At 40.6% G+C, this 8,849-nt stretch overlaps 2 protein-coding genes across 3 annotated transcripts in view; both read right to left on the bottom strand.

Moving 5' to 3' along the window:
• The window catches only part of LOC121811740 (NLR family CARD domain-containing protein 3-like), a 10,275-nt gene extending 9,092 nt beyond the window's left edge, over positions 1-1,183 (bottom strand). For both annotated transcript variants that reach the window (XM_005923030.2, XM_042221157.1), the window contains exon 1: positions 1,047-1,183. The gene's annotated coding sequence lies outside the window, so the exon portion shown is untranslated. The remainder of the gene's footprint in view (positions 1-1,046) is intronic.
• The window catches only part of LOC102295442 (protein NLRC3), a 115,600-nt gene that overhangs the window by 37,930 nt on the left and 68,821 nt on the right, over positions 1-8,849 (bottom strand). The gene's annotated exons all lie outside the window — the stretch shown is intronic.

Genomic DNA, 8,849 nt, shown 5'->3' with positions numbered 1-8,849 from the left:
CACACACACACACACACACACACACACACACACACACACACACACACACACACACACACACTGAGTGAGGACACCACCTTGAGAAAGGGTAGGATGGGGAGCTCTAGAGTTTCATAATCAGATGACTCTGTTCTTGCAATAACTGAAAGTTACTGTGACAGTCTGTGGTTGTGCAACTTTGTGCTTTTACAAATTTTACGCAACGTAGTCTATTTTTTTCTGATCTGAGCTGGTGATCTGAAATAGATCAACAGCTTTAAAAGTTATGTAACACCATGTATTGTTTTATAACTTCTAAAGTTACAATAGTGTTTTAGGACAAACCTTAAACTTCATTTTCATTTTCAAATCCAGCTGTAACATAACATTATACAAAAAGTAGCCCGTGAGATTCCCTTAACTCTCTTAATACCCAGCAACTAAGCATCTTTTCAAGTACAGGTATACCTACACTGACAAACAGCACAAAATAGATCCAGAATTGAATAAGTGAGCAAAGAACAGTCCCGCTACATTAAAAAATAAGCAGGAGTAATCAAACATGCAGCAAATCAATCAATAGGATAATGAAGCGCAGGTGAAGACAATCAGACAGAGCAGACACAAAAGAAAGCAGTAAAACAAAGGTTTTCAGTAAAACATGAAATAACTAAAAGACAGGTAACACAGGATAATAACAGGAAAGGGACAAACATTCAGGAAAAATTAAGAAGGTAAGAAAACAGAACAGAAGCATAATAAAACAAGAACAATTATAAAACAGAGAAAATATGAAAACTGTGAAAAGTTGTAGAGTAGAAAAAAGGAACTATTCAAATAAAACAGAAGAATTTCAAGAGAGTAGAAATTCTCAGGTCTTTAGATTGAAGCTTAAAGGCAGTGACAAAAAACAACAATGGACTCCTCACACATTGGTGAAAACTGAACACACACTGAAGTGGATGTAAATATCAGTCGCCTTCAGCCCACATTCACAGGTCCAGCTCTGACTCCCTTAACATGAACTACAGAGCTGTTAATGAGAAAAACAAAACTGTCTTCATTACCGTCACATGGAGCTTCCCCCGGAGACCATCATCTGTAACACCGAGTTCTGGCAAGGGAGGGAGGCTAAACGTTATAATAAGGAAACACCCAAAGAGGCATTTTTGGGGGAAGTTTTGCAAAATCAGTCCATTTAAAATCTTGAAATCACTGTTTTGTTACTGAAGGTAGTTTAGTTTGAGTTGTTTTTGGCTGAGCTGTGCCCTTAATCACTGATGTGCAGGAAGCAGGATACACCACTCAAGATTTCGGTAAATCTTGGTTTATTTTCCACAAATCAACCAATCAATAAAAAAAAAAAAAAAAAAAAATGTTAAAACCCACAGGAAACACAAAGAAGCAGAAAACACTGTAAGTATAGATGATTTTTAGACTGTAATTCTGTTTTGTTTTCAAGTTTAATTGACTTGGAAAAAAGTCCAAATGTAACACACTAGAAGTTCATCTCTTCAAATTACAGGTATGTAGGAATATTTACAAGAATACCAAAGTTGAGAGTAAGTGAACATTTTTTGGAACATTACTGTTATCCACCAAATCAATTCAACATCATAGGAAATAAATGAAAGTGTCTAAATATTTAAGTAAAGCCAGTAATGAATCTTAGAGTGTAGTTTTACAAGAACAGAGAGACAAACCATCAACTTCAAATCAGACACATTTACAATTAAAGAAGACGTTTGTTAAAATTATTTTCAATCACATGGTGGAGAGAGGCAGCACGGTGGCACGGTGGTTAGCACTGTTGCTGCACAGCAAGAAGGTCCTGAGTTCAATTCCACCATCAGGCCGGGGTCTTTCTGTGTGGAGTTTGCATGGTTTCCCCGTGTCTGTGTGGGTTCCCTCCGGGTACTCTGGCTTCCTCCCACTGTCCAAAGACATGCAGCTTGTGGGGATAGGTTAATTGGATAATCTAAATTGCCACTAGGTGTGAATGTGTGAGTGTGAATGGTTGTCTGTCTTGTGTGTTAGCCCTGCGACAGACTGGCAACCTGTCCAGGGTTGTACCCCGCCTCTTGCCCTATGACAGCTGGGATTGGCTCCAGCGACCCTGAGAGAGATTTTCTTTGTTCTTAAAACAGGAGAGTCTCGCCGTAATGTGCCTTGTAGTCAGGCTCAGATTTTTTTTATGTGGACACTGAAGAATGAAACTAAAAAAACTGGCCCTGCTGCTGCATTCCTGCTACATTTACTGACTGACTCTTTAAACACACTCATATTTAATAAATACACCGCATGAAAGTTTTTAGCTATTTCCCCCAAATTGATAACATTCACAAACACTAATATTGCATGGCTTGGTAAACCATTCCAGATGATAATAGTCACATGCTTAAAATGTCCTGTCTTTGGATTTGGAGTATTGCTAAGCTTTGTACAGGGTGGGCCATTTATATGAATACACCGTAATAAAATGGGACTGGTTGGTGATATTAAAGTCCTGTTTGTGGCACATTAGTATATGTTAGGGGGCAGACTCTTCAAGATGGGTGGTGACCATGGTGGCCATTTAGAAGTCGGCCATCTTGGATACAACTTTTGTTTTTTCAATAGGAAGAGGGCCATGTGACACATCAAATTTATTGGTAATGTCACAAAAAGAACAATGGTGTGCTTGGTTGTCATCATCTAAACATCTGACTCTGTCTTATTGTTTCATTGCATAGTTAATTGTTGTTTTCACTTTCTTCTCACAGTCAACCATCCACATGTCAGGCTTTCTAGGAGCAAATTGAAAATCAAGGCTGCAGTAACATAAATGGTATAGGCAAGTCTGTCCTTCACCCCCTATGTTTCTCCATCTTTCCCCCTCAGAAACAATGCTGTTTAGGAGCTTAAAAATGTTTACAAGTTCTAACAGTGAATCACTCAGAATACAGATTTTTCCTCCATTGTTTACATTAGAATTAGAAGTAATTACTATTATTATGCTATAGCTATTATGGTGCTACAGGTGTAATAGTGTATAGTGCTATATAAACTAGATAACTCACATAAAACTTTTTCTTTGCATTCCTTTTTGCTACAAAGCTCTCATTTCTTGTCATCTTGATATTATAAATCAGCCACACCCCTAATCAGTTTACTGGAGCCAATCCCAGCTATCATAGGGTGATAGGTGGGGTTCACCCTGGACAGGTCATCAGTCTGTCACAGGGCTAACACACAGAAACAGACAACCATTAACACCTATGGGCAATGTAGAATTAGAATTTTATTATTATAAACTTTAAGTAATTTCAGTTTCAAACCCCTTGTAGTCCCACACTTGGGATATTTTGTCTTCTGCATTTAACCCATTCACTCGGTGAATCAGTGGGCAGCTACCAATCCAGCACCCGGGGAGCAGTGTGTACCTTGTACGGTGAATTTGAAACCCCGACCTTCTGATTATGGGGGAACCACTCCACCTACTGAGCTATCCCTGCTCCCTGCTTTGCTGATTATTTTAATTATACTTAAATTTCGAGGAATTCCCCTGTAAAAAGGTACACTTCAACCACAGCAAGATCCTTGTTAACTTAATTCAGTACAAAGGACTAGATGTTACAGTCCCTGATAATGCATTGCTTTAGATGGAGAGCCTCTTGAGGGATGACGGTTTGGCAGCAGCACACATCGTTGTGTGCCTCAACTTTTGGTCTTTTACCCAGGCTAATCTGCCATTTTCCTTCCTTGGTCAGGTTTAGGGATTAGAGATCTGATCTAGATTATAATTTTAAAATTTGGGACACATCGTCAGTAGTGGACCTTGGATTCATCGGGTGTTTCGGCCATTATCACCACACACCCTCATCAAGGAGGCCCTGCCAGGGCTGATCAGGCCCTGGAGTGTGTCACTAGTTTATGTTAAATTGTTATTTCTCTTCTTCTTTTTTCTGTTTAGTTTCCTACAGTTTATTTTCTATCTATTCACTGCAACTGAGAAATAATACTTACCACGTTAGCATTTATGGAGCCTAGCTTCTTTAAAGGGATAGAAAAGGTGATAGAGAAAAGTAAGACAAAAGGGACAAGATAGGAGAGAGCAGAGAGGAGAGCCAGAAGGGGGGCGCCCGATATGGCTTCCCACACCTCCCCGCCGGATCGGGCTGTACACTCTACCTCCCCACTGCCTCCCAGAAAAGGGAAGAAGAGCAGAGGGGAGAAGAGCGGAATATTTCTTTTGTCTCGCGGTTAGCTGACTGCCTTAGCTGCCCGAGTGATGTCAGCCCTTTTTAACCATAGCCAGTAACTGGTCCTCTCAGCAGTGTTAGCTAGTTCTCTTATGGCCTGCCATTGCGCCTGTCCTCTGATCCCAATCTCTCTAAAGCTGGACATACACTGTTCGATTTTTTCAGTCGCGTTATTCAGCTATTCTGCTCAAACTGCACGATTGACTCGCAGGGGTTAGAAGTTCGTAGGTCACGATGCAGGGTCTCACACTATACGGCCCGATGCTCTGATGCGACCTGAGTGCTCACCCTGTGCGTCCTTAAAATGAAGGTTATAACAGAAAATCTGTCGCTCACTCTCCCTTTCTCTCCCTCACTGTCTTTCACTCACACAGAGACACCACCACCATCAACTTTGCTAAATTGCTAATGAAAAACATTGATCAGGCAGTTGTGATTGAGCAGCAATGTAGATCCAACTATTTTCACAGTTGTTGTGATAATTTTGTGAGGCCACATCGAAAAGGCTCAGATGAGCTTTCCAAAGTTCTACAAGTTGTGCCTCCATCGCTTGTGCCCAGATCACATGCTGCACTGCTGTGCTACTCCGTCTTTTTCGCCGACATTTATGTGTTTGTGCGTGCGCAGTGTGAGCGGCTGCAGTGACACCCTCACGACGGTCGGGAGGATTTCAAACAGAGACCAAGCGATTAATGATCGGGAGCTGGTCGTAAGGTGTTAATTGCTTCTCGTTACCCCACATATACTACACGATGCACGACGAAGACCAAACTTGGGCCGATCACCAAAACGGTCGCACGACTCAACAATCGGCTCGAAATGGGCCAAAAATCGCACAGTGTAAGCCCAGCATAAGCATTTTTGGTGTTGTACTGGCAACAAAGCCCCTGCACCCCACTTCCACCGGGTGCACCTTGATCTTCCAGCCTCTATCCTCTGCCTCAGCTGCCAAGTTGGCATACCGCAGCTTCTTACACTCAAATGCTTCCTCAATTGCTTCCTCACATGGTACCGTCAGCTCAATGACGTACGCAAGATTTCAGGAGTTAGACCAGAGGACGAGGTCTGGTCGCAGAGTTGTTGTTACGATCTCTGTGGGAAAAATTAGCCTCTGATCCAAGTCCACTTGCATCTGCCAATCCCTGGCAACCTTCAGCGGGCCCAGGCCTGGGGTTGAGGGGCTTGTCCTCGGCTTGGCTCCTTCCCGGGCAAATGTTGATGAAAACTGACGCTCCTCTTGATTCATGAAAGGTGAGCGTTAATGGATTTTCTTTTGCACTCAAATTTCTCAGCTAGACACCTGAGAACCTGGTTGTGTCTCCATGTGTATCTGCCCTGAGTAAGGCTATAATAAATAATCAAGATTTATTTGTGACTAATATGATTTTGAATGTTGATTATATTAGCTTGGATGATCCAAATCATTGTTGATCTGATTTATTTATTTCACAGTTTAAATGGTGAAGATTTTGCAACAGCTAAAATTTGACAATAAGGTAACTTATGATTTAGGAAAACTCAGTTTACTCACATTAGATATTGTGTCATTGCAGTTGTTGAGAGAGATTAAGAACACCTTCAGAGATCATTTCGAACCACTACACCAACATCCAGAGTTTTAGTGTAGGTTTTGGAAAATTTCCTGTGTCTGCATTGGTGTTCTTCAGGTCAGTCAGTGCAGAGATGTAGCAGGCAAACTGGGAGCTCTGTAAAGTGACCATGAAAGATTACCTGTATATTTGGTCTGTGATGGAATACCTTCTCATAGAGTGCACATGTGCCTCTCACCCAGTGAACTCACACATTTCAAATCAGATGAAAATGTGAAGTGATGCTGGTAAAATCACGGGCAAAATACAGATAATGTGCACAACTTTCAAATAAGAAAGAGCAGTTCTTTAGGACATTTAAATTGTCATTCTATGATTACCAGAAGGTGAATCATATTATCAAATACAGTGAAGACTATTGTATGTGTGCATGCATACAAGATTACACACAAAGCATCACATTTGAGTTTTTTATTTTTATTTGCAATTTCCATTTTTATTTAGTTTTACATTTTGTTTATTGGTGGTTCAGTTTTTAGCACTGCCACCGAAAACCAAGAACGTCCTGGGGTTCAGATCCACCAACTATCTATTGCCCCTCAGTGCGGAGGTAAACTTTGCAATACATTTTTAGTTTTGTAAATATAAAATAATCTTTTGCTTTTTGTATTTGTCTAAAGTTTAGCTATACTTCACTGTACTTACAAAACGTTGCACATGCATTCTGGTATAATTGCAATAGCAGATAGGTAATGTGCAGTGCATTTGGATCTTAAGAGGTGTTTTTGAAAGAATGTCTTACATTGACGTTGCCTTTCGTCATAAAAGATCTTGCTATAAAGCATTAATTCATGAATTACATTATTCATTATGAAATACATGGGACTGTGTATTCATCACTGGGTGTGTCATTTCTGTTTTAGTTAGTGTTATTTCAGGTTTCAGTTTTATTTTATACTGTTTTCCTGCAGGTGACCACAATGTGGCAACAAGACTGAATTAAGACTAGAAACCTGCACCATCATCTCATCTTTGCAGCTCTCAGTTTGGAAAGTAGACCTACACAATTGTCTCAAAGGTAAAATCTTCTGTTGGATAATTTATTAGTGTGCATAGCCTCCTCTGTTAGTTTTTAACAAACAGATGACACGTCAGTTGTCAGCAGAAGTGAAGAGAGGACAAAATGTAAAAGTTGAGAACTTCAGAATCTGAGGTTTGTCCAGATTTGTAGAGGGACAGATCAGATTTAATTTTGTTTATATCATGCTCAGTCTTTCAAAACAAGAAAAGGCAGGATTCATACTGATTCCACAAAAAGACACAAATGTGAAATTACCTAGCTAACATGTTAGAGAGCTAAAAGATGAAAATTATATGTGAAGAGATCTGCTTTTTTAAAATATAGCTACATGCTTGTATTTACATCTGTGACCATCTGAGGGCAGTAAGCACTCATTAATCAGTTCCTCTTTACTGACATCAGTGTTTCTCTCAGTTTAATAATATCCGTTTTCAAATATGCAGTGTTATCACACTGATTAAGTTCATTATTCCAACACTGAAATGAACTTCATCATCTCAGCTGAACTGAACTTCAGAGTAACACAGCATACTGAGGCTACGTCCACACGTACATGGGTATTTTTGAAAACTGAGATTTTCAGTTTTTGTTTTTAAAAAAAAAATCCCATCCACATGTAAACGCAAAAATGAAGGAAAACGCTGCTAGGAACATGCCAAAGCAACAGGAGATATATTGCTAACCGTGTAGAAATATTGGCCAATCAAAAGTCTAGAAGCCTGGGTGGGAAAGAGTAAAAAAAGATGGCGCATAGAAGCAGAACTGAGTCCTATGGGTGGAGGCACAGTAACTGTGTGTGTATATGTAAGCATTTAAACACTGCAGAGAGTAAAATTAACAGTAACAGTATTTTGTCTAAATCTGCCATCGTAGAAATCCATTTCACCGAAACAATAATGTGGCGCACAGTGTGACGTCAAAAAAGGCGCAATCCTTTGACGCTGCGTTTTCTCTGTTTTCCGCATCCACACGCAAACGCAAAAACTGAGTTTTCGAAAATCTCCACCCTGGCAGGAGCTTTTAAAAATCTCAGTTTTCAGTGCCGTTTACGTGTGGACGAAAGGTGCAAACGCATAGAAAAATCTGCGTTTTCAAAAATACACGGGTACGTGTGGACCTAGGCTGATATTCAACGTGAAGCTTTGACAGAAAAACAGTTTAAAACATCAACTGATTGAATCCGTGAATCTAAAACTGTGTTTCTGAGTGAAAAAACAGACATGTATAGATTGAACTATCTGTTCAACAATCAGAGTGTTACAGGACACTAACAAGACACTCTTTAAACTAAACTACACACAGACGCACTGAGGAACCACATGAGACTGTAAATCCAGGATACGCAGCTTCAGTGAATGTGGCGTTGAAGGTGTGGAGGTGAAGCAGAGTGTCAGGGGAGACTCTGTAGAAGGACAGAGTGCCAGCAGGACAGTCCACATACACTGCTACTCTGTTAGAGACAGATGAGGAGGAGGAAATGGATGTCTTCTGGTTATTGTGCCAAACACAGTAACCATCATCTCCAGAGCAGAACAGACTCCAGGACTTATTATTCTTTCCAAACACACAGTCTGTATGTTTCCCCTTCTTTCTGATTGTTCTGTAACTCACTGATATATAAACTCTTCCTCTCCACTCGACCTCCCAGTAACAGTGACCAGTCAGACCATCTCTACACAGCAGCTGAGGATAATCAAATCTGTCTGGATGATCAGGATATGACTGATCCTCCTCCACACATGTCACCTTCCCGTTGTTGTCAGACAGTTTGAGATTTCTGTGTAGTGCGTTTGTGTCGATTGTGAGTTGACAGGAATCTGATGGAGAGAACAAACACAATCCAGCTGCAGTTATTGATGGTAAATGGCCTGTATTTGTATAGCGCTTTTACTAGTCCCCCCCAGGGACCCCAAAGCGCTTTACACACCCAGTCATCCACCCATTCACACACACATTCACACACTGGTGGAGGCAAGCTACAGTTGTAGCCACAGCTGC

The sequence above is a fragment of the Haplochromis burtoni genome, unplaced genomic scaffold, assembly GCF_018398535.1.
Source record: "Haplochromis burtoni strain Fernald_Lab_line unplaced genomic scaffold, NCSU_Asbu1 Contig_61, whole genome shotgun sequence".
In the NCBI taxonomy this organism is placed as follows: domain Eukaryota; kingdom Metazoa; phylum Chordata; class Actinopteri; order Cichliformes; family Cichlidae; genus Haplochromis; species Haplochromis burtoni.
This window is presented reverse-complemented; position numbering and strand designations above follow the sequence as displayed.